The sequence below is a fragment of the Hyperoodon ampullatus genome (assembly GCF_949752795.1).
Source record: "Hyperoodon ampullatus genome assembly, chromosome: 8".
Lineage (NCBI taxonomy): Eukaryota > Metazoa > Chordata > Mammalia > Artiodactyla > Ziphiidae > Hyperoodon > Hyperoodon ampullatus.
This window is the reverse complement of record NC_136921.1, coordinates 113,090,850-113,117,661: the sequence shown is the minus strand read 5'-3', so window position 1 is coordinate 113,117,661 and position 26,812 is coordinate 113,090,850. Positions and strand designations below refer to the sequence as shown.

At 39.9% G+C, this 26,812-nt stretch overlaps 1 protein-coding gene across 1 annotated transcript in view; it reads left to right on the top strand.

The window, feature by feature from the left end:
* The window catches only part of NCKAP5 (NCK associated protein 5), a gene marked incomplete at both ends in the record, with an annotated part of 941,793 nt that overhangs the window by 580,210 nt on the left and 334,771 nt on the right, over positions 1 to 26,812 (top strand). The window lies entirely within an intron of this gene.

Genomic DNA, 26,812 nt, shown 5'->3' with positions numbered 1-26,812 from the left:
ATTCCATTGTGAATTTATTTACAATTAGCTGTATTTTCAAGTAATGTGCTTCCTGCTCTTGGGTTTTGTTAGTTTGGGCAGCTTTCTTGCCTTTTTGCGTGTGATTAGGCACGTGCAGTGAGTCTAGTGTTCCTGTCGAATATGAGGGACAAGCAGAATGCCTCCCGCTCAATCTGTGTGGCTTCATCACTCTTGTCGAGGGGCACAAGGTCAAGGAATAACCAGAGTTGAGGGTGAAATTTATGAAGGACTCTTACACAGAACTTAAATAAGGAATTTTAATTAAGGTGTAAAACAGTGTGAAGGGAGAGACAAAGTAACGCACAGGTTACTAGGATTCCGAGCAGGTGAAGCATGCTTCAGTTTTAGTTGTCCTCTGCTTTTACTATCCTCCTGCTTCTGTGATTCTTCCCACCACTGGTCAGTGATCTCCTCTTGGCTTCCGTCTCCTCCATCAAAATACCCTATTGTAGGGGAGCTAAAATAATTTTCCCTTTGCCTTTTTGAATTCTTATAGGAGACCCCCAGTAATAAAAGACAGGTCAACAAGAGAAACATGAACAGAAGTTTATTAACATGTATGCCTCTTGTCTACATGGGAGATGCCTAGGAAAAATGAAGTGCTCAGAGAGATGGCTTTAGGATTCAGGAGTAGAGATCATCTTACTGGGGAAAGGAGGAGGGAGGGTGAAGGCCTCTTGGAAGAGAAAGTGATATTCAGAAAGATGAATGGGTCCTTAGAAGAATAGATGGGAGGCGTGATCGTTTGTGACAGTCTTTCTGGATGTGGTGCCAACGTCTAGTCTTCTTTCCTGTGATGAGTCAATTGTCCCTGGTTGATGAAATTCCCAGGAAGGGGATTGATGACAATGGAGTTTCTTTCGGAGGACCTGTCTTTAGGCAGAGGCGGGGAGTTCAGGGGAGACAGCCTGCATTGGCTGTTTTTCAAATGCCTGCAACTCAAAATAATCAGTATGCCAAAGCAGTATATTTTGGGGGGATGTGTCCTGAACTCCTACAGTCATATTTTGGGGTGGCGTATTCTGCTACCTTCACTACCTACGAACGTTTGCTTCAGAAAAATCTGATAAACTCTTCTCAGTGATTTAAAATGACAAAAATAAATAGGAACGGCAACGTATCAAGTGCCTCCTGAGCACCAGACACTCTACTATGTGGTTTCCTTGCGTTACCTCCACTCCAAATAGCAACTCAGAAAGGTATCCCTGTTTTTCAGTTGCTAAAAGAGAAGTAAATTTCATAATATCATACTGTACAATCGAAAAGGACGAGAAATAGGATTCCATTTCAGGTTTTTCTTCATTCCTGTGGCCAGGCCTGTTTCCTTCATTAATGTTTTCCCTCCAAGAGCCTTTATTTTAATTGATTAATAATTGATTGACTGATTGATTATCACCAAAACTGTTTTGTCCATCACCATACAGTTGATCCTCTTTACCCATTTCACCCTCCCCCGATCCCTTTTCCTCTGGTAACCACTGCTCTGTTCTCTCTATCTGTGTGTTTGGTTTGGTTTGGTTTGTTCACTTGTTTTGTATTTGTTTGTTTGCTGCCTTATTCGTTTTTCATTTGCCACCTATAAGTAAAATCATATGGAACTTGTCTTTCTCCATCTAACTTATGTCACTTAGCATAATACCCTCAAGGTCCATCCTTGTTGTCACACGTGGCAAGATTTCATCTTTTTTTTCTGGCTGAGTTACTCCATTGTATATAAATACCACATCTTCTTTATCCATTTATCCATTGATGGGTGCTGAGGGGGTTTCCATGTCTTGGCTATTGTAATTAATGCCGCTGTGAACGTGGGGGTGCAGGTATCTTTTCAGATTAGTGTTTTCATATTCTTTGTATGAATACCCAGAATTAGGATAGTTAGATCATATGGTATTTCTATTCTTAATTTTTTGAGGAATCTCCATACTGCCTTACACAGTGGCTATACCAATTTACATTCCCACCAACATGGTGTGGGTTCCCTTTTCTCTACATCCCCACCAACACTTGTTATTTCTTGCCTTTTTGATAATAACCATTCTGACAGGTGTGAGGTGGTACTCACTGTGATTTGCATTTCCCTAATAATCAGTAGGCATTAATTTAAGATAAAGAAATTAACCTCTAATGGTTAACTTTCAAATATCAACAAGGCTAGAGGGTTGGAAGTCTTTTAGGCATTCTCCACTCATCACACCTTGTAGGCCTGCTCTGTGGCTTTGTATAATGCCAACCATGAGTTAGTTTCTTTTTAAGACAGAGTTTCCCTTGAATTACTGTAGCTAAAAACGATGTGAGTGATAGAAAAGTATTATGGACAAAAAAACGCTGGAGGAGTTACTAGGATAGAGAAATCAACAAGACCTCTAAGAGATCAAGAAGAGCTTCCTGGGGAAGTATGAAATTAAGTTAGAGGACTTAGGAAGGTTTGAAAGGATTCTCCACCTTGCCCTTTAAGAGGCGGAGAAGAGCTTTGACTTGCTAGTCTTTCATTTTTTACCATCTTAAATGACCCCAAGACATTAAGTGGCAGGTGAGAAGTGGTATCCATCGTAAAGCATGATTTGGATTATAAAGCTATATTCTGAGGTCTCCAACTTCAGTCCATGGAGATTTCTTCAGTGTTACTGCTATATGTCAGGGAAAGGACAGGGAGGAGAGGAGAAACTTGCTTTACAAAAACGTCCTGGGTCATCAGGATTTGTTAGTGGAATGAGTCTGTATTCTAGTTCAGTGAGGATGGTTCACAGTTTCAGAAAAGATTTTTCTTCAGAATCTTCAGGCAAGAGTTCTATACCTTGCTCTGTCCATTTCTAATCAGGCACCTTCAGCAATGTTTCCATTCAAAAGTAAAGGGGAATTACAGGGGTTTCAATAATGGTAATCATGGCATATTTCACCTACTAAAGTTTGAATAGCTCACCTGAACTTAACTGTAAAATGAAATACTGTATTTGTGCGTAGCCCTCTGGTCCTGCATTAGGAAAGGAAAGGTATATTACACTTCTAAACCCTGACCCTGCTTTGATTTTAGGAATTTCCATAATGAATCTGAATACCCAGGGGTTTCTCCAAAAATGTGAAATGCGAGAAGAATGCATAAATGCCTCAAAGGTGGCCATGATTAATGGGAAATCCTAAGAAGGAAAAAATAAAATAATACAAATAGGTTTTGGCATGAGACATGAGCAGATGGTTTTACATAGGCACAGAAGTATTGTCTTAGCACCTTGTTAATAAAAATTCTGCAGACATTGTTCATATTATGTTTGTCAGGGAACGATCATATAAATAAAAATAGAAGATTGGTGTGGAAAGAATATAAACATGGAACACATTTTACACTGCATCTCAATCCGTTAACAATGGGGTAGTTTCCTTGCCCTTTGCCATTATTCAGTGCAAATTTAGGAAATGTATAACGCATTATAAATTTATGTCATTCAATTACATATTAAAAGGTGGTTTCGTTTGAGTTGCAATCCTTAAATATTGCATTGCCGTATCTCCTGGTTTTCCGTCAAAATACATTTTCCTAAGCAGATGTTTTCTCTGTGAGGCTGATCACCTTGGAGGTAGCCATTAGCTCTGGCCTATTAGCCAGACTCAACTATCCCTTCCTGAGCGCTTCAGACACAAACGTTTAAGAAATATAATAAAATCCTCCCTTACATTGAATGGTGTTAGCAACGTGTCCAGACTTGGAAAACTTCCTCTTGTTTTATTATGATTCATTTCGGGTAACAGACCCTACTTTCTTCTCTAGGATTAATACTGTTTAATTAAGGATTCCAAAAGACCAGCTTCCTTGTCTTATTTTGTATTTAGACAAAGAGCATGCTGTCTCTGGGGAAGGCCGCTAAATTATTTCTTAATACAGAAAGCCTGTGAAGATTTGTTTCCATCAGATTTTGGTGAAACGTACATCTGTTCAGCTAAAGAGCTTTGATGACCAAAGCAGGCAGGAATAGAGCTTTATTTTCATCAGCTTTTTGTACCCATGTGACTATATTTTCAACTTCCCAAAATTTATTACAAATCAACGGACTTTGTGTGATGGTGACTCTTTTACTTCTTACACACCAAGCTCTCTTTGGGGGGTGGGTCTGGGCCTTCGGGTCACGGGCATCATTCTGGCCACTGAGCAGTAGCTCTGAGTTTATCTGGTTTCATTGGTTGGTATGGGGCTGCTGCTTTTACCTTCATTGGAACTTTCCTAAAATCAAGGGCAAATTGTACTCTTTTCCTTTTTCCTTCCTTTCTCTTTCCTACTTCTCTCCTCTACTTGCTTTGTTTATTCCTGTCACTAAGCCAAAACAAGCACTCACAGTGACTCGAGTATCCCAGACTCCTTTGTGTCTTTGCACAAGCTGTTCTTTCTTTCTGAGCATCCTTTCCTCACGTTTTTCCAGTGGCTAATCCTCACCTACCTCTCCAGCTTCACCTCAACAGTATCAGTTCTTTAAAACCACTGCCGAGTGGCCCACCTCTCTGCTCTCGGCACAGTCAGGCTTACCTCTCTCACGGTACATAACCTGTGCCATTGTTTGCGCTGACATACTTGTTCGTGCCCCATTAACCAGCAGTAAGCTCCTTTTGAGTAGAGGCTGGGTCTGTTATCTTAGTGTTCTTTGCACCCAGAAATGTTAACATCCAATAGCTGTTGGATGGACGGATGGATGGATGGATGGATGGATGGACGGATGGATGGATGGTGTTTAGGTGAAAATAAAGTGTCTGTTCCTTGGTCTTGAAAATGAAACACATTAGACAGGCTCACTGTCTTATCAAAACTTTACAATTTAATTGGGAAATTTAAGCATATACCGAGCTATGAACGGAGGCAACATATGCTAAGTCGAACCAAAGGGGAGGGAGAGATAAAGGACTATGTAGTAATACCGCACACAGATCAAAGCGCCAGTAGTCAAGAAAAGCATTGAGAAGGAGGTGGCATTTAGGCTCTTCCTTGAGGTCCATTTCTGTTTATTCTTCTTCCTGGTATTGCCAAGAGGGGCCAAGGAATCTGAAAGACCCCAGGAGAAAAAGGTAGTTAATTTTTTTTTCAATGTGATCAAAAATAGCAACTATAGGGTAAGTCTTCCTTCACATTCTTCCACTGCTTACTAGCTTGGTGACTGGGCAAGTTCCTTAACCATTTAAAGCAGCAGTTTTTCCATCTATCCAATGGTGATTAAAACTGAGTTGTTAAAAGGAAAGAGGTCATCTATGTACTCACCATGATGGCTGGTATATAGTAAGTACTTAATAAATATTCAGCACGAGCACTGTAATCATTACAGCCCTTTACCGTGAGGCGTATCTGTTCTTAAGTGTATTTGTTCATTATGCCTTTTATATATAGCAAACCTTATTGTGAAAAATGTGCAACAAAAATCTCTTTGAATGCATTTACTAGGCTGAACCATGTAGAACTAACATTTTATAGATCAAAAATGGTCAAATATCAGCAATTTCATGTGGTTCAACTTCATGTATATGTATTTACCCATTTAGAATCCTAGATCTTACCTATAAAACAGAAAGTCTTAAAATGGAAAAATTCTATCTGAGAAAGTTTGAGATCTCATCATTCACTAATTTCAAGCAATAGTCTCTATAAAATTCTGACTTGGCAGAGATTTGGGACGTTAACTGGAGCACATCATTAACTATTGAATAGGTGAGTCCTTCATACCCAGATCTCAGGAAGGTTAGGTTCGGGCTTGGATCACAAACACGGCAAGTGACCTCACTCCCATGTTTCCTGGTTTTCACAATTTACCAAACCAAAAACTGAAGCACAGCGTAGAGAATACAGTTCAAGTAGAAGTTACGTGGCTTCCATGTTGGGTCACAGGGACAGCACAGCTGTTGAAATGCAAAACCTGCAAGAGTAGGGTGAGCCATGTAGGTCGGGTTCAGAATGCTACAGGAATCCTTTCTTATATGGGGATTACCAGTGACATTTGAGTTGGTTCTTAAAGAATTTGAAGACCTTCGCTGGGGGTGGAGGAAAGTCACATTCTAGATGGGAGAATCATGAGAAGTAGGTCTGGAGGCCAGAAAGCAAGGGTTCTCTTGCAAGAATGATTCCAAGTAGCCATGACTGACTGCACGTATGGTATGTGAAGAGGGAAAGAGGGATATAATAAGGCCGTAGGAAGAAGGAAATATTGTACACGCCCTGCTGTGTGGTTTACTCTTTGTCCTGTGGGCCAGGAGGATGGGTCCATGTAAGGTTTGTAACGAAATTCTTGAAAGGGTAAGCATTATTGTGCAAAGAAGGTTGACCTGATGGCAGGTAAAGATGATAAAGTGACTTGCTAGTTAGGGGAACTAGTCTAACTAGTTTGTAGGGGAACTAGTTAGAAAACTTTTAGAGCAGTTCAATGACAGGAAATAGAGCCTGATCAAAGTAGAGACATTGATCAAGGAAAGAGGAGGGCATTGAAAGGGAAGAATTGGCAGTGCTTGGAAAGTGGTGGGCCTTTGGTGAAGAGAGGCAGCAGTTGAGAATGATGCTGCAGACCTTTCATCCTGAGCGACTGGGAGTGGGGTGGTCTTGGGATCAGTCAGGAAAAGACACCTGTCAAAATATTTGCAGCACAGAGGGATTCAATCCAGGGGAGTACATGCCCGCAGCAACAAAAGGAAGGGTTCAAGGAGCAGATGTCGGGGGACCTCTGCTCACTGTCAAGTTCAAGCTGAGCTGTGGTCCAGAGTTAGGAGTTTGTTGCTGCTTCCAAAGGTGGAGAAACTATGAGAACACTGGTCACAGCAGCCCTGCAGTCCCGAGACTGGTAACAGGCAAGGGAGGGCACGTCCAGCCAGCTGTGGCAAAACTTGACATTGTTGAAGCCCATGTGGTCTCCATCACTGTTGGCAGGGGAGGAAAACATATGCTTCTTTGCAGCCTTCTAAATATTGTGCGTGCACCTCATTAGAAGAACCTGAAAGCTGGCAGTGGTGTCTGAGGAAACGCAATTCCCAGGCTTTCTGCTCCTGAGCCATCAAGGAAAGCATGGGAGAGGCAAGAAGGCTGCCAAGGGCCTGTAGATAGTACTAGACCCGATAGGGAGGACAGACGAAGGCAGAGAGTCTGCGGAAGATGTGACTGGTACGTGTGAATATGCTGAGGGCGAGGTTGTGGCAGGGCATCGAGTTGAGTGTTGAGAAGGTCACTGGACAGCCAGCTGTGGGCTTGGAGATTTACACTTGGAAGTATGAAGCAAAGGAGGTAGTAGATGAGATTGGAAAGAAAGACAGAGACAGAGACAGAGCTGGCAGAGAGAGGGAGAACCGAAGACTGAGATCCTGGCCGTGAGGAGTGGCCATATTTAGGTGATGGAGAAGGAGACCTCAGTAGGAAACAGAGACATGTTGAGATGGGAAGGAGGAGAATGTGAGAATGTAGCCACGAAGGCAAGAGAGAACAAAACTTCAAGAAGCAAGGGGTAGCCAGTGTAGGCCAATGCTTAAGCCAAAAGTGTTAGGAAAGATTCGTGAGTGTGGTGATTTCAGATCTACTGATGATGAGAAACTAGTCTGCACATAGGCCTCAGGGCAGACGTTGGGTAAAGGTAGTTGTTGAGATTAATTTGGTGGGAAAAAACGTGAACACAGAACATATAAACTGTTCTTTAATACAGGTGGTGGGGAGAGGAGAGAAAAGGGGAATACACTGCAAAGGGAGATAAGGGACAAAGGAAGATTCCATTAGAATAAAGCTAATGTTAACTTGTTGGACATCTGATTTTTTTAAAAAAAGCTCATGGAGAGAGAGGGAGAGAGAACAGCTGCCCAAGGGGCAGGATGAGAGCAAAGGTCCAGAAGAGATGGGAGAGGATGGAGTCCAGGGGTCCAGTAGTAGGCATGGCAGAGGGGCTCAGGGACCTCTGTCTGCAAGTTTTCTCATTGGCATTGCTATTGAGATGATCGTGGATGTATTGAATTTCCCCCCAGAGAGTATGGTGTCAAAGCAAGGACCACAGCAACATGTTTGCAGAGTGATAATCATCCAGTATATCCAAATAGAAAATCTGGAAATGAGCACCATTGTGTATACATGCCCTCTTCTGTACGTTTATGGACCGCTGTGGAGTAATGACAGCTCCCTATTGCAGGCTGTGGTTACTGCACATACTCACCCATAAGAAAAACAGTGGCATTAGATTTACTCAACTTCACCAATCAATTTCTTGGCTGTAGAAAAACGGCAGCATCATTTTAGTGCCCCTATTATAGCCTAACAAGAGATGGATAAGTCCTAGGGAAGCTGTGTTCTAGTAGGTTACTGGAGTATGGGCCGTTCCCTCCCCTTTCCAATCTGGGAGAAGTCTCTGCAGTTTATGATTAAATGTGTTCTTCTTCTTCATTTGGAAGAGGCAGGGAAGAAAGAGGAATGAGTTGCCTATTACTTGGTTTTGGATATTTGTGTAGTACAGGCCTATGGAATTTACCAATATTTCAATAAACCTGCATGAATGGATGGAAAGCAGAGATCTGCACAGTTTCTCGTGTTTACAGAAAGGCGGGGGGGACTTCAGGCCATAGATCTGAAAGTCCTAAAACAGCATGGCTTTAAGATAAAAAGCCGTTAACATTGTATAAATCTATGTGTGCTACCATGATAATTTCTAGCAATTCAGTCAACATAGTATATTATATTCTCACTCATTTACATTTTAAAAATCCTGTCACTTGACAGATTTTGAGTGTTTATCAGTACTTAGTGTCTGTTATTTTTTCTTTTGTAGTAAGTCTGAAAACTGCTGCTTTCTCTGGTGCTTTTGCGTATCAACAAATTTATTTTTTAAAGTTAGTTTTAGGGCATAGGTTCTCTGCCCTTTCCCCCAGTTATCCTTGCTTCTTTCTTTCCGAAGCAATGACAATTCAAGGATAAATGGGCACTCTTCTCACCAAAAGCCATTGTATTTCCAACACCTATTTCATTGGGCAGAAATGTGCAATAAAAGTTCTGTATAAAAGCTTGTATTCCAGGATAAAAAATACTTGACAATCGACTCTTATTTAACCTTCTGGTTGGGGAATTTTGCAGTTACTGGTACTAGTTTTATTTGACTAGCTATTTCTTAGCAGCAGATACTCTGATGTGGTTATTCTTTATTTACTCATAGACATTCAAGGTCAAGAAGGACACATGCTAAATATTGGAGGAAACCTGAACATCCCAAACTGGGGTGGGTAAATACAGATGTGCATGGAACGTAATGAGACCAGTGCTCCATTTAGGAATATGTGCAGCTGGGGGAATACTACCTAGAGGCTCTGGTTGACACTGTTTGAAATGCAGTTACTAAACTTCCATGAAACTGTGAGCATAACTTTAAATGTATGTAATTCAGTTGGAAGAGCCTTAAGTAGTTTAGCAATGATATAAAAATGCTTTTCATGTGATTAAAATGGCAACACCTGTACAGTACTAAAGTAGAATGCTCTTACGTTCAGTAGACATACGGACTACCATGCACACACTTAAACCATATTTCTCATTAAGAAAACTTCATAGCAGGCAATTTAAAATTTGTAAACAAAATCATTAGTTAGTTTGAAAATCCCTTTTCTGTCCAGCTAAATCCTACTCATTTCCAAAAATTCAGCCCATGTCAGCACCTCCAAAGAGCCTCTCTTAGCCTCTTGGATTTCTTCACCTCCATGACACCTTCTCCTGGCACTTATTACACATAGGGTAATTGTTGGTTTGCCTGTTTCACACACTTAGCTGATTTTCTTTATTTGAGTTGCTGGTTATAGCACAAAGCACATAGTAGGCATTCAATAGATGATTATCAAATAAAGGAATAGATAAATGAATGAGGGGATAACGAATGAGTGAGTGAGTAAATGAGGGAATAATTATTCATATTACAGAAGGAGTTGTTTTTAAGTTTTCCACCATTGGAATTAAAACTAGATGCAGGGCTTCCCTGGTGGCACAGTGGTCGGGAATCTGCCTGCCAAGGCAGGGGACATGGGTTCGAGCCCTGGTCCGGGAAGATCCCACATGCCATGGAGCAACTAAGCCTGTGTACCACAACTACTGAGCCTGCGCTCTAGAGCCCATGTGCCACAACTACTGAGGCCCGCACGCCTAGAACCTGTGCTCTGCAACAAGAGAGGCCACCGCGATGAGAGGCCCACGCACCGCAACAAAGAGTAGCTCCCGCTCGCCACAAGAGAAAGCCTGCATGCAGCAACGAAGACCCAACGCAGCCAAAAATAAATTTAAAAATTTATTATTTAAAAAAATAGTTAAAAAAAAAAAACTGGATTCATCTGGGACTTCCCTGGTGGCGCAGTGGTTAAGACTCTGTGCTCCCCATGCAGGGGGCCCGGGTTTGATCCCTGGTTGGGGAACTTGATCCCACATGCATGCCACAACTAGGAGTTCGCATGCTGCAACTGGGGAGGCCATATGCCTCAACTAAGGAGCTGGCGAGCTGCAACTAAGACCTGGTGCAACCGTATAAATAAATAAAACAGTGATTTTTTAAAAAAGCAACTATATACCAATAAAAATTAATTGAAAAAAGAAAACTAGATTCATCTAAATATGCTTTGTGTCTACTTTTCAGCATCAGCTATGCCCCAGGTGAAGCTAATCAGTATATAACTCACAACTCGGGGATGTTCCATCCACCCAGGGTAAATTGATAACCACTGTGTGATGGGGATAATAGAAAAAGACCTGAGATATACACTGGGGTCCCTAACAAACTCACAAAGAGTAGTAGAACCAAGAACCCTGTACACGAAATTGTATCTATAATATTTAATAGCTTCAGGTACTATGTGAATAAGTGTTTTAGGAGGATGTGAGAATATAACAGAGAGCCCCATAAGTTAACATGCAAGAATCTGTTTATAAAAAACACAAATCCCTGGCCTCCACTCTCAGAGATTCTGGATCACTAAGTCTCAGGTGGACCTGGGAGTCTGAATTTTAATGAGATTCTTCCCCATCCCCACCTTGGTGATTTCCTGCAAGTGTTCTGGAGAAAACACTTTAAAAAAAATTTTTCTTTTTCTGGAGAAAACGCTTTTCAGTGGACTAAGGAGAGACTCTGATGGGTCAGAGTTATCGAAAACAGAGATGGGACTTAGGCTGAAGCTTGGTGGATGGGAAGAAATCTCCTTTGTCTTATGGTAATTGGCAGAAACCTCTCTATCCAAATGCCAGTCATTATGTTGATTGACAAAATGCACTTTCATGACATTGCAGAATAAGGCATAGTTCTCTGTTTCCTTTTTTGTTTTTAATCTAACACAGAAGCAGGTTTTAAATTGACTGCTTTTTTCCCAGTTTTCACTTTTCCCTGTTAAATCTTGACACGTTTCTACACTTCAGAGTTTCTAAGGATCAAGCATGCCGGTTATTGCCATCTCTTGAGTCGTGATGATATTTTAAACAAGGACTATTGCGTGAAGAGTAGTGCAACATGAAATGTCTCCCTCTGTGAACACCACCGAGAGACCACCTCTTCCGTCGTCCTCGCCAGTATGACCTGGATGGTTACAAAAGTTCTGTGGAAGTACTGGTGGCGTTTCCATGTTTCTAGACAGGTACCATAAAATAGACTGCATCAGAAACATACCTATCCACTGTCATGCTGAAAGCTTGATAGTGTGTTCTCCAAAGCAAAGCAGACTTTGAAGGTGTTAGTTGTTTGAAGATTGCCCATCAGAAGGAATACATTTGTGGACAGTTCAGAGAGCTGAGAGGGACTAATTCTGTAGGCTGGCAATCAAGTTGGCACAAGTGAAAGAAGAGTGACAGTTGATATCTACCTGGGAGAGGAGAGAAGAGTCTCAATAGTGACAGCTCAGTCACCTAGCAGAGGGTGATAAGTAATACCCAATGGGAAAAGACCAACAAGAATAACACCCACTTGCCTGTCTTGAGTTTTGGTAATCAGTCACCTGGAGATGTCTATGTACAGTCAGACAAGCAGGGCAGGCACTCACTGAGAAGTAGTTCCATATACGTCTTCAATTCCGACAATACAGATATAGAAGGCATTATATTTTAGCACCAGTATCTGGTTCTCTTCTCCTTGCTAGGTACTCAGAAGATGAAATTTACCATCTCCCCTAGCCTTCAGTTGGGCCATGTGACTAGTTCTGGCCAATGGCCTTTAAACTGAAGTGAGTTCTGGAACGAGACAGTAAAAATCCCTACGGTGTTCCCCAGTTTCTCTGTTCCCAGCAGCGCTGAAGGCCTCATGTTGAGAGGGTGAGGCAGCCTGAATACTTGAGTTACTCCATTTACAGGAAGATCATAATATTTATCATCCAACCAGGACAGTGTTGGGATGAAAAGGGTGCTATTAATAATTATGCCAGGACAAGACACATACACTGGACCATCCTGGGAAACCAGGACATAGAAGCACCCTACTCCTGGAGGACAGTCGGTTGCCAAGGTACCCAGACTGTGTGTCAACAAGCAGTTCAGTTATTTATTAAGTCACTGAAGTGTTGGGGTTGTTTGTTAACCCAACATAACCTGTCCTATCAGGACTACTAAAGTAGGTTATTTTCCAGGCCAGTTGTTGTCTGAAATTGGAGAGTGATGCCGTAGCTCTTCTGTAATTGCTGAAAAAAGGCAAAGACAGTGGCTACCTCCAGCAAGCGTTGACTTGATTGACTCATGTTCCCAAGGAGCCTATTTTCTGTTCTTCTCACATCACCACTGAAAGATCTACCGTTCACAGAGCCGTGACTGCTGAAAGTCCGTTAAAGCCGTAAGGAAAAGCAAGCACCCACTTACATAGCATTTCACTTTTTGTCTCTTTGCATCCTCATGACATCCTTCTGGGGTAAGTAGGACGGACATGGTATATCCATTTCATAGATAAGGAAACTGAGACTCAGGAGATGTAAGTGATTTGTCGGAAGTTACATCGCTGGTGGAAATAGCTCCATCCAGACCCACTTATGTCACTTTAGGGGGAGTATAGGGGACTCCCATACATAGACTTACTGTACTGTGGCCACAGGACTCAAGGCTAGGAGAGGATTTGGTAACACCACTTTTCTGGATGTGCTGTGTTTTGCAGTACTATCTGCTTGCTTAAGAGAAGCCACCCTAAAATACTGTGGATCAGATGTCATAAGCAGCATGTGAATAAAAGAGCAGTCCCATTGAAGGATGCCCTGTGGCATCCAGGAGGCTCCAGAGGCCAGTTTTATGGATTCTTAAAACATCTTTTTGCCACTGTAGCCCCAAAACTTAACACTATCATTTGATCCCAAACATGGCCAATTAGATTTTCCTGCCTTTCTTTAATGTTCCCACCAAAACAATTAAAATAAAAAAAATGTTTTTTAAAAGGACAGACATACTGTGATGCCTTGGACATTATTCAGATCCAGTAGACTATTGGTTACACCTCTCTGAGCTTTAATGACTTGACACTTGTTTGGAGTCCTTCCCCTTCATCCCCCAGACAAAGTCCAAGCCATGCAGTCTGGCTGGTGAGGGTGCTGCCTTCCCCAGGTGGGGAGATTCTAAGCACAGGTGCCCAAGGGGGAAACCCCACCACCAGGACATGTGGAGATGAGAAACTTGTTGTTTGAGAAAAGGCCACAGACAACCACAGGGCCTGCCAGCCACCAGTGGTGGATTCTAACTCACAAGGAGACGGGAGGAACCCCAAAGTGAACTGCCATGTGGCTGACAGGGTCTTGGTGCTCTGGCTGGGTGTCAAGCCTCAGCCTCTGAGGTGGGAGAGCCAAGTTCAGGACATTGGACCATCAGAGACCTCCCGGCCCCACGTAATATCAAACGGCAAGAGCTCTCCCAGAGATCTCCATCTCAACACCAACACCCAGCTCCACTCAATGTCCAGCAAGCTCCAGTGCTGGACACCCTATGCCAAACAACTAGCAAGACAGGAACACAACCCCACGCATTAGCAGAGAGGCTGCCTAAAATCATAATAAGTTCACAGACACCCCAAAACACACCACCAGACGTGGACCTGCCCACCAAAAAGACAAGATCCAGCCTCATCCACCAGAACACAAGCACCAGTCCCCCCCACCAGGAAGCCTACACAACCCACTGAACCAACCTTACCCACTGGGAGCAGACACCAAAAACAATGGAAACTACAAACCTGTAGCCTGCAAAAATGAGACCCCGAACACAGTAAGTTCAACAAAATGAGAAGACAGAGAAATACACAGCAGATAAAGGAGCAAGGTAAAAACCCACCAGACCAAATGAATGAAGAGTAAGTAGGCAGTCTACCTGAAAAAGAATTCAGAGTAATGATAGTGAAGATGATCCAAAATCTTGGAAATAGAATGGAGAAAATACAAGAAACGTTTAACAAGGACCTAGAAGAACTAAAGAGCAAACAAATAATGATGAACAACACAATAAATGAAATATAAAATTCTCTAGAAGGAATCAAAAGCAGAATAACTGAGGCAGAAAAACGGATAAGTGACCTGGAAGACAAAATAGTGCAAATAACTAACACAGAGCAGAATAAAGAAAGAAGAATGAAAAGAATTGAAGACAGTCTCAGAGACCTCTGGGACAACATTAAATGCACCAACATTGGAATTATAGGGGTCCCAGAAGATGAAGAGAAAAAGAAAGGGACTGAGAAAATATTTGAACAGATTATAGTTGAAAACTTCCCTAATATGGGAAAGGAAATAGTCAATCAAGTACAAAAAACACAGTCCCATACAGGATAAATCCAAGGAGAAACATGCCAAGACACATATTAATCAAACTATCAAAAAAATTAAATGCAAACAAAAAATATTAAAAGGAGCAAGGGAAAAACAACAAATAACATACAAGGAAATCCCCATAAGGTTAACAGCTGATCTTTCAGCAGAAACTCTGCAAGCCAGAAGGGAGTAACAAGACATATTTGAAGTGATGAAAGGGAAAAACCTACAACCAAGATTACTCTACCCAGCAGGGATCTCATTCAGATTCAATGGAGAAATTAAAACCTTTACAGACAAGCAAAAGCTAAGAGAATTCAGCACCACCAAAGCAGCTTTACAACAAATGCTAAAGGAACTTCTTTAGGCAGGAAACACAAGAGAAGGAAAAGACCTACAAAAATGAACCCAAAACAATTAAGAAAATGGTAACAGGAACATACATATGTATACATATAATACATATATTTTAACCTACAAAATTTACATAATTACCATAAATGTAAATGGATTAAATGCTCCAACCCAGACATAGACTGGCTGAATGGATACAAAAAGAAAACCTGTATATATGCTGTCTACAAGAGACCCATTTCAGACCTAGGGACACATACAGACTGAAAGTGAGGGGATGGAAAAAGATATTCCATGCAAATGGAAATCAAAAGAAAGCTGGAGTAGCAATTCTCATATCAGACAAAATAGACTTTAAAATAAAGACTATTAGAAGAGATAAAGAAGGACACTATATAATGATCAAGGGATCAATCCAAGACGAAGATATAACAATTGTAAATATATATGCACCCAAAACAGGAGCACCTCAATACATAAGGCAAATGCTAACAACCATAAAAGGGGAAATCGACAGTAATACAATCATAGTAAGGGATGTTAACACCCCAATTTCCCCAATGGACAAATCATCCAAAATGAAAATGAATAAGGAAACAAGAGCTTTAAATGATACATTAAACAAGATGGACTTAATTGATATTTATAGGACATTCCATCCAAAAACAACAGAATACACTTTCTTCTCAAGTGCTCATGGAACATTCTCCAGGATAGATCATATCTTGGGTCACACATGAAGCCTTTGTAAATTTAAGAAAATTGAAATCATATCAAGTATCTTTTCCAACCACAATGCTATGTGACTAGATATCAATTGCAGGAAAAAATCTGTAAAAAAAAAAAACACATGGAACCTAAACAATATGCTACTAAATAACCAAGAGATCACTGAAGAAATCAAGGAGGAAATCAAAAAATACTTAGAAACAAATGAAAATGAAAACATGACCACCCAAAACCTATGGGATGTGGCAAAAGCAGTTCTAAGAGGGAAGTTTATAGCAATAAAATCCTACCTCAAGAAACAAGAAATATCTCAAATAAACAACCTAACCTTACACCTAAAGCAATTAGAGGAAGAACGAAAAAACTCAAAGTTAACTGAAGGAAAGAAATCATAAAGATGAGATGAGAAATAAATGAAAAAGAAATTAAGGAAAAATTACAAAGGTCAATACGGCTAAAAGCTGGTTCTTTGAGAAGGTAAACAAAATTGATAAACCATTAGCCAGATTGACCAAACATAAAGTGAGAAGACTCAAATCAATAGAATTAGAAATGAAAATGGAGAAGTAACAACTGACACTGCAGAAATGCAAAGAATCATGAGAGATTACTACAAGCAACTATATGCCAATAAAATGCACAACCTGGAAAAAAATGGATGAATTCTCAGAAAAGCACAACCTTCCGAGACTGAACCAGGAAGAAGTAGAAAATATAAGCAGACCAATCACAAGCACTGAAATTGAAACTGTGATTAAAAATCTTCCAACAATAAAAAGCCCAGGACCAGATGGCTTCACAGGCGAATTCTATCAAACATTTAGAGACGAGCTAACACCTGTCCTTCTCAAACTCTTCCAAAATATAGCAGAGGGAGGAACACTCCCAAAGTCATTCTACAAGGCCACCATCACCCTGATACCAAAACCAGACAAAGATGTAACAAAGAAAGAAAAGTACAGGCCAGTATCGCTGATGAACATAGATGCAAAAATTCTTAACAAAATACTAGCAAACAGAATCCAACAGCATATTGAAAGGATGATGCACCATGAGCAAGTGGGGTTTATCCCAGGAATGCAAGGAGTTTTCAGTATATGCAATTCAATCAATATGATAAACCATACTAACAAATTGAAGGAGAAAAACCAAATGATCATCTCAATAGATGCAGAGAAAGCTTTTGACAGAATTCAACACCCATTTATGATAAAAACCCTCCAGAAAGTTGGCATAGAGGGAACTTACCTCAACATAATAAAGGCCATATATGACAAACCCACAGCCAACATCGTTCGAAATGGTAAAAAATTGAAACCATTTCCACTAAGATCAGGAGCAAGGCAAGGTTGTCCACTCTCATCACTATTATTCAACATAGTTTTCATAGTTTTAGCCATAGCAACCAGAGAAGAAAAAGAAATAAAAGGAATCCAAATCAGAAAAGAAGAAGTAAAGCTGTCCCTGTTTGCAGATGACATGATACTATACATAGAGAATCCTAAAGATGCTACCAGAAAACTACTAGAGCTAATCCATGAATTTGGTAAAGTAGCAGGATACAAAATTAATGCACAGAAATCTCTTGCATTCCTACACACTAATGATGAAAAACCTGAAAGAGAAGGAAACACTCCCATTTACCATTACAATAAAAAGAATAAAATACCTAAGAATAAACTTACCTAAGGAGACAAAAGATCTGTATGCAGAAAACTATAAGACACTGATGAAAGAAGTTAAATGATGCAAACAGATGGAGAGATATACCATGTTCTTGTATTGGAAGAGTCAACATTGTGAAAAGGACTATACTACCCAAAGCAATCTACAGATTCAGTGCAATCCCTATCAAACTATCAGTGGCATTTTTCACAAAGCTAGAACAAAACATTTCACAATTTGTATGGAAACACTAAAGACCCCGAATAGCCAAAGCAGTCTTGAGAAAGAAAAACGGAGCTGGAGGAATCAGGCTCCTGGACTTCAGACTGTGCTATACAGAGCTACAGTAATCAAGACAATAAGGTACTGGCACAAAAACAGAAATATCGATCAATGGAACAGGATAGAAAGCCCAGAGATAAACCCACGCACATATGATCACCTTATCTTTGATAAAGGAGGCAGGAATATACAATGGAGAAAAGACAGCCTCTTCAATAAATGGTGCTGGGAAACCTGGACAGCTACATGTAAAAGAATGAAATTAGAACACTCCCTAACACCATACACAAAATTAAGCTCAAAATGGATTAAAGACCTAAATGTAAGTCCAGACACTATAAAACTGTTAGAGGAAAACATAGGCAGAACGCTGTATGACATAAATCACAGCAAGATCCTTTTTGACCCACCTCCTAGAGAAATGGAAATAAAGACAAAAATAAACAAATGGGACCTAATGAAACTTAAAAGTTTTTGCACAGCAAAGGAAAACATAAGATGAAAAGACAACCCTCAGAATGGGAGAAAATATTTGCAAATTAAGCAACTGACAAAGGATTAATCTCCAAAATTAAGAAGCAGCTCATGCAGCTCAATATCAAAAAACAAAAAAACTCAATCCAGAAATGGGCAGAAAAGCTAAATAGACATTTCCCCAAAGAAGATATACAGATTGCTAACAAACACATTGAAGGATGCTCAACATCACTAATCATTAGCGAAATGCAAATCAATGCTACAATGAGTTATCACCTCACACCCATCCAAATGGCCATCATCAAACTATCTACAAACAGTAAATGCTGGAGAGGGTGTGGAGAAAAGGGAACCCTCTTGCACTGTGGGTGGGAATGTAAATATATACAGCCACTAGGGAGAATAGTATGGAGGTTCCTTAAAACACTAAAAATAGAACTACCATACATCCCAGCTTTCCCACTACTGGGCATATACCGTAAGAAAACCATAATTCAAAGAGTCATGTACCACAGTGTTCATTGCAGCTCTATTTACAATAGCCAGGACATGGAAGCAACCTAAGTGTCCATTGACAGATGAATGGATAAAGAAGATGTGGCACATATATACAATGGAATATGACTCAGCCTTAAAAAGAAACGAAACTGAACTATTTGTAGTGAGGTGGATGGACCTAGAGACTGTTATACAGTGTGAAGTAAGTCAGAAAATACATACCGTATGGTAACACATATATATGGAATCTAAAAACATACAAACAAACAAACAAAAAATGGTCCTGACGAACCTAGGGGCAGGACAGGATTAAAGATCCAGTTGTAGAGAATGGACTTGAGGACACAGGGCAGGGGAAGGGTTAGCTGGGACCAAGTGAGCGAGTGTCATGGACATATATACACTACCAAATGTAAAACAGATAGCTAGTGGGAAGCAGCTGCATAGCACAGGGAGATCAGCTCGGTGCTTTGTGACCACCTAGAGTAGTGGGATAGGGAGGGTGGGCGGGAGACGCAAGATGGAGGAGATATGGGGATATATTTACACATAAAGCTGATTCACTTTGTTATAAATCAGAAACTAACACATCACTGTAAAGAAATTATACTCCAATAAAGATGTTAAAAAAAAAATGAAGTAAAGAAAAAAAAAACATTTTGGGAATTCCCTTCAACTCCATGTGGAAAATTGCGAGTGAATGCAGCTCTCTGTTTCCCTGCCCTCTCCAAATCTGCCTTTCTCCATGCAGTGATATCCCCATGCAGGATTAGCATAGCCTGCCTACGAGAAAATTTATGTTGCTTTCTGTTCACATACAGCTGGCCCTGGAGTGAATACGATGCAGTAATTCAAATTAGACTAGCACCTTTCGATCTGTTTATGAATGGTGTTGCATCCCCATGAGTGAATTAGAGCACTGTGGTTCCTGGGCAGTGGTATTATACTTGCAAAATTTGTGCTGAATTAAAAATATATATCATCTAAGAAATAAATAAGAAATCCTAGGCCTCCAACATTTATCCAGAGTGAGTTTCAGTTTCAGTGCAGTTTTTCATTATTGTCACTGTAGATTTACTATTCCCAACTATTAGAGCCAGGATAAGCAGAGATTGGGTTAAGAATATCAAAGTCACGGCCAACCTGGGGATTGTCCCTGCTTACATGCTTAGATATTCTGGCTTCTAAGTGAGGAAACTCATTTGCTAAGGAAACAAGTCGGTGCAGTTGGGCGGAACCTAGTTCTAAACTAGTAATGTTTCCACATGAACAGTTTCATCTTGAAATTGAATATTAGTCAGCTTTTCCCCTCCTTAACTTGAGGAAAGCTTTGCACTGCAGTTAAACTGGGGAGGGAGGATGGGTTGTCGAGGAAAGCAATGGGAGTAGAATGGGAAAAAGATATTTAAAAGCAAACGATATGTGAGGCCATGCAAAATATGTTCTTCATTAAGATAACTCTCCGATCTTTTCTCCCCTAGCAGTAGAGCCCTGGGGTCTCTTAGCAGAGATTAGTCTGCTAGATGGTAAAGGATGTCCAGACTAGGGATTGAATCTAGAAAACCCTGGCCTTATAAGGATAATATTTTAACCACCTAAGCTAGTTAGTTGCAAATGAAGCATATGAACTGTGGACTGCATATTAAATGTGACAGAAAGAGCAGGGAGTTATTTCTAGGAGATATTTGATTTGTTTTCCTAATGACCTGCATCTTAGCCCCACGGGTCGCAGCTTAAGAATTAGCCCCTCTAGTCTTGCTGGTACCTCTCTCTTGTTACTACTTTTCTCTGACCAGTTACATCTACATATGGGTCTATGGGGAAATGAAAATATAAGGAGCCAGGAAATGAATGTGTGAAAAAACTATTAGATTCATTCATTCACCCAAAAGAGAATGTATGGAACACCGAGCCGGCAACACTAGCTATGCTTAGTTGTTAGAGATAAAATAAACAAAGACACAGTCAGTGACCTCAAGGAACTCAGAGATCATTAATAAGATGCTATAAGGCTATGATGGAAAAGTACGCAGTGTGTAAAGAAAGTACAAAGGAAGGGCTTCTCCTTAAGGCCAGAAGAGCATCCACTTGGTGGTCCACCATGCTCAGGCACAAAGGAGATTGTGGGTTTTACCTTTCCAGGCTTTCTTCAGATTCTGTGCGATTTTGAGGCTGCCTGGAGACCCAGTGGGCCTGCTATGGCAAGTCAAGGGCACTCTTACAGATGCGTCTGAAGATAAACTGCCAGGTCAGCACACTCATTGGAGGTGGCGACCAAGATTCAGAACAGTGTAGCAAGCAGAAGCTAAGGTGAAGGTCAGAGTGCCATACATACCTCCAGTCTCTGATCAGACAGAACAAACAGACTGGGAACAGCCTCAAGACCTTCAGACATAGAAGCAGAAGGGCCAGCAACAAGTCTGTAGACAAGTGACTTCTCTCCAGATATAAGATGACACCACACCCAAGTCTCCTTTCTCTGTAAAGATTGTGATCCATGCAACCAGACCTGCATACACCTAGGAACCATCTATGGAAGAAAAGCAGTTGCTTCTCTTCAACATTTTTACCCAAGAGATATGGTCTGCTTTTAAAAACAAATGAACAAAACGTTGTCAATAATTTAGTATAAACAATTTTTAATATACAAAAAGTTGAATGAATTTTACAGCGAACACCGTATACGCAACAACTAGATTCTACCACTCACTTTTACTGTACTTGCTTTACCATATGTCTAGCCATGTATCCGTCTCTCTCTCCATCCATCTATCTAATTGTTGATGCCTTTCAAAGTAAACTTCAGGCATCATTACATTTCACCCCAAATTATGTACATACTTGAGCATGTATAGCACTAATTAAAGTTCCATATTTGTTTACGGTGCATTTTTTCTTTCAAGATAAAATTTATATACAGTGATATACACAGATCTTAAAGTAGCCTTTGATGAATCCCAACAAATGCTTACACCTGTGCAATACAAACCCCTGTGGAGGTACAGAACGTCAGTGTCATCCCAGGAAGTTCCTTGTGTCCCTTACTAGTCAGTCTCTGCCCTCCCTGGCAATCACTGTTCTTAAATTTTACATCATAGATTAATTTTTCCTGCACTAAAGTTACATACAAATGGAATCATGTAGTATTTAGTCTTTTGTGTGTGGCTTCTTTCACTCAGCATCATGTTTGTGAGATTCTTCCATATCATTGCATGCATCAACTTATTCCTATTGTTGCTGAATAGGATTCCAATGTGGGAAATATACACAGGCACACCTCATTCTATTGCGCTTTGCTCTGTTGTACTTCCCAGATACTATATATATTTTTCTTACAAATTGAAGTTTGGCGGCAGCCCTGTTTTATCAGATGATAGCATTTTTTAGCAGTATTTTTAATTGAGGTATGTACATTGTTTTTTAGACATAATGCTATTGTACATTGAATAGACTACAGTGTAGAATAAACATAACTTTTATATGCAATAGAAAACCATTTGTGTGACTTGTTTTATTGCAGTATTTGCTTAATTGCAGTATTTGCTTTATTGCTGTGGTCTAGAACCAAACTGGCAATATCTTTGAGGTTTACCTGTTAACACGGTTGCTTATGTATTCTCTTGTTGATGGACACTTGTTTCTCAGTGGATTTAAAAATCCGTCGTGTTAGACAAAGTGTAGGATTTATAGTAAGATTTGGGCAAAAGTTAATGCTAGTCAGCATGTGGAGGCTCAAGACAAAAGATGTTTGATTTTATACAAAATAAATGGATTGTATTTTTTTCTGAATATCCCAGTGGTAGTGTGCTTACATTTTTTAACCCTGCTAATAGTCATCCAATGAAAGACTGTCTTGTAAGCATTTCTCTTTTTTCCAGCAGATATGGGGAGGATCCTTGTCCCTATTTTGGCCTTTGACCTTGCCAGATGAGTGCTGTTCTCTATATGGGGTCACATGGGATGACTTCATAGGGAGGAGGCTCCAGGTGAAGGAGAGGTGCTGCAGTGACTCAAGCCCCTCAACCTTCTTTCTATTTGAACCCCAGTCCCTTTTTTCTTGTCTTTAAAATGAAATTCGATCATGGCAGCACCCTTGCTTAAACTGACACACTTTCTCAAAATGAGAAGATTGGTAGTCAAATACAGTGAAACACAAGGAGAAGCAATTTGCACGTCACAGCAGCAGCTGTCAACAAAGTGCATGGTGTAGGTGAAGAGAATATGGCATGTACTTCTAGCAGAAGTGGGTGGGTTCTGGTCTTGCAGCCTCTCACATAGGAAAATATGGGGGGATATTGAGTAATTGCATTATTAGTTTCATTTTTATTTAATGTGATTAATCAGCAAATACATAGCTTAAAATATTTCTTAAAAACAAAAATGTGATTCGGTTCAGCTTTTAGTTCAAAGAGCCTCATCATTTACTAGTTTGAGCCGGGGAGTGTGGCTTCTTGTTTTGTGTTCATTTTGTTCTATTTCTGTCAAAAATGACATGCTAAACTGAATATCTGATCACAAGAGTCACAAAAGAACGCTTCAGTCTAATGTTCTGATCAGTTCCCAGAGTGTCATTAGTCAAAAGAGAGGGCTAAATTTGGGGAGGAAGGAAGGGATGTGGAAGACTTCACTTTCCTTTACCTGCTATTAGAATGAACAGCTCCCAGTGTGCCCTGGGATTGTGTCCTCTAATAGTATTTTCATTATTGAATGAGTCAAGTTCTTCAGGGCTCAAATCATATTCTCTGATGGTAAAGAGACTCCTGACATTATCAGGCCCTGAATGATTAGGTAGTTTCCTGCCTTGAAAGGATTCAGGAAACCATTGTCTTTGAGTATTCACTTCCAGAAGGATCTTCCTTTGTTGGGTAGGGAGACTGTCTCTGTGAGACATGGATGCAGATCCAATGACGACTTCCCCAGTCATCTGCTCTTTAGAAGGGGGTCTGTGACAAAGGTGGACCCCTGGGTACAGGGGGAAGGTTTTGTTTCAGATCCTCACTAATCCAGCTCTTATGTGCTTTTGAATTGTTATTCTCATGTGTTCTTTTTTAATGTCCTATTTTTCTAACTTTAAGTTAGTGCCCTTTTTAAGCAAAACCTATGTTTTTTTCTTCCCCTAGAGGAAATACTATAGGAAAAATCTATTAATTAAATGATATGCACCTTAAAACATGGAATCTATTTTCAATTAAATACAATTCCTACATTTATATCTATGTTACTTGAAATATACTGTTTGCATATGAATTTGGTTTATTTTTTCTGACTTGTGTAGGACTTAACTTTTAAAAAATAGTTCACTTAATGTACATTAGAATTTATTGCATCTCACTAAGTATAATTTTGGCCTAGACAGTTTTTAGTTATGATAGCTACTTGACTGGTATTTAGAGGAAGAAAGGATTTAATCTCAGGTCAGACAAAAGGAAAAAACAAAAAAGAACTAGAAGACATTAGTTAAGGTAAGTGTTTAACGATAGATTGAACCAATCAGCAATTTAAAAACAAAAACAAAAAACTCTGCCCATCCCTGACCTGGGGAAAGGAATTGTGTTATTTTTAGTCACATCTGGGAAACAGATGATAGATTATTCTGTGTGCAAACTGGTAATGCAATCCCTCATACATCAGCTATCAAAATAATAAAACAAAGTAAAATGTCATTGGGCATTACACTACAATGGATGATGCTTCATAGTCGTTGATTTTCGGGAAAATAGAGAAGTTTGCTAAATGAGAATTTTTTTTAAAAAGGTATCATTAGGGAATAATGGTATATTCCTATCAGGTTCAAAATATTTCTCTGTTAGCAGATTCATAAAGGTTATGAAAGATGAGACAACTTAATTTTTTACCAAGGGTAGGGCTGGGTCCCTACAACTCTGTTCCAAGCTGTAGCTTGGAAATGAAATTGGTTTTAATTAATCATGAATTCGTGCCAGAAAAGTGTTCACCGTGTTACCATGGGTCTAGGCTGTTTGAGATCCTGTTTTAACAACTTTCTTTCCACCCCCTCTTTTTTCTTTCTTTTTTTTTAAACTTTGAGGCCAAGAAGAACGGGGGGAAGGTGAATAAATGTTTTTCTTTTTGATCCAGCAACTTGTGCGTAGAACTTTTAATTATACAGAAGAGATAATTCAGCAAGATATGCACTGAGACAGAATTGTATTTTAATTTATTGATGACAAAGACAAGATTTTATTTGAGTTTTAACTGTTGGCCCATAATTAAGCCAAATGTTTATAAATGAATAAAATAAGGATTTAAATAAGAAAGACTTTCAATCTCTGTGCGAAGATAGGAAGAAAGTAGACTAATATTTAGGAAACAAGAGGCTAGTCCCTGCTGAGTGATGTTGAGCAAGTTATTACCATTATCATTATTTTTCTTATTTATGGTAGATTTAGTAAATATCATGGAAAATCTACTGTCATTCAAGAGGTTGTCTCTGTTTATATAAAATGAAATAAAGTATTAGAAATTGGCTTTCATCACTTATTATTTCAGAATTTGTGACTTCTTCACACCTATTTTTTTTCATATAAAGCTCTCCCCAGGTCAGAAATAATATTTTTGCTTTCTTGGGTGCAGCATCCAATAGGTTTTCACAAAGACAACTCTTAATTAGGAGTTAAGACTCCTCTTCATTTCAGATCATTTCCCTGAATGTAAATAAGTCCTAGTGGAAAGAGGATGCTGTTTTTACAGTCGTGAAAATGGCTTAGTCCTAATTCCCTGTCCAACTAACCGTGATCCTGTAAGTAAGCCATTCAACCTTTCTGGACCTTGGCTTTCTCATCTACCACAGAGATATAATGATACTTTAAAAGTGCATTATAATGATTAATAGACGTGAGAGGTCTTTGACAAGTTAAAAGTACTATTTAATTTTATTATCATTAATAACATAAGATATGTGAAAATATAGGGAACAGACTTTGCTTTCCTGGCTGGATGCACGAAGAGATGGCTTGAGTAAATGTATAGTCACAAATCATTCTCTGCACACTCATAATCAGTGTCCACCATCTTCTCGAAATCCTGAATGGATCCTGGTGCCATCCCCTGTGAAGGCGGAATTTCCCCAGCTATAATCCAGGTTTGGATTGGCCCAGTTCATCCGCAGTGTCTTTACTCTTCTGCTAAGTAGTGATGCGCCATATGAGTAGTTGGCATTCTGAACCACACTACCTTGGTTACTGTAAGGATCTTGCCACTTCTGGGAATTCAGATGCCTCCTAGAGCCCCTAATTTGTCTTGCTAGAAGCCCTAGTGAGAGAGAGATGCTGGGTCAGCCTGCTTCCCCCGACAAATCTCCTAAACTAGGATTATATTGAGTCACTAAAATACATGCTTCAGGATGGGACTTGAAAAGACAGCCGACTCAGGTTCTGGGCATGAGAGCACTGTGTTCATTGTGATTAGTTCGGGCAGCCTTCTCTCAGAGTTCTGGTCCATGAATCCTCACAGATGAGTCCCAAGGATAAGGCCATTCGAACATAGTTTGAACATACACAGTCAGTGCCTGTTACAGAGTAGGCACTTAATATTTTTTTAAATGAATTAACAAGGGATTCATATAATAATGTCTACTGAGTACCTACTTTATCTGTAATTGAGGGAAGTACATAAATATATGACATGATTCTATATCAAATATTGTAACTTACTTCAGAAGACAAAGCATGAATACATGAAATCTTTGAGTATTGAAGTGGAGAGTTTTTAAGTGATAGAATGAATGTTTTAAAGTATAGGGCTATAAGAATTCATAGAAGTAGGGGACTAATAAAGAAGTCTCTTAGGAAGTGAAACTTGAGGTGGATTTTGAAAGATGGATGGCCCATGAGAAGGTGAAAGGGTGTTGGCATTCCAAGAAGTAGTAACAGCCTGAAACAATGTCTGGAAATGGAAATGGGTGTGTGTGTTTTACTCTTTACTTTTGGGTTTGGGGGAGGGGGTTGGGAAAGGGAAGGGTTTGAAGCGGGTATTTAAAATACGATTATAGCATACAATATATATTATAATATAACCTATAGAGTTACTCATAAATGTGCACTAAGATGTATTTGTA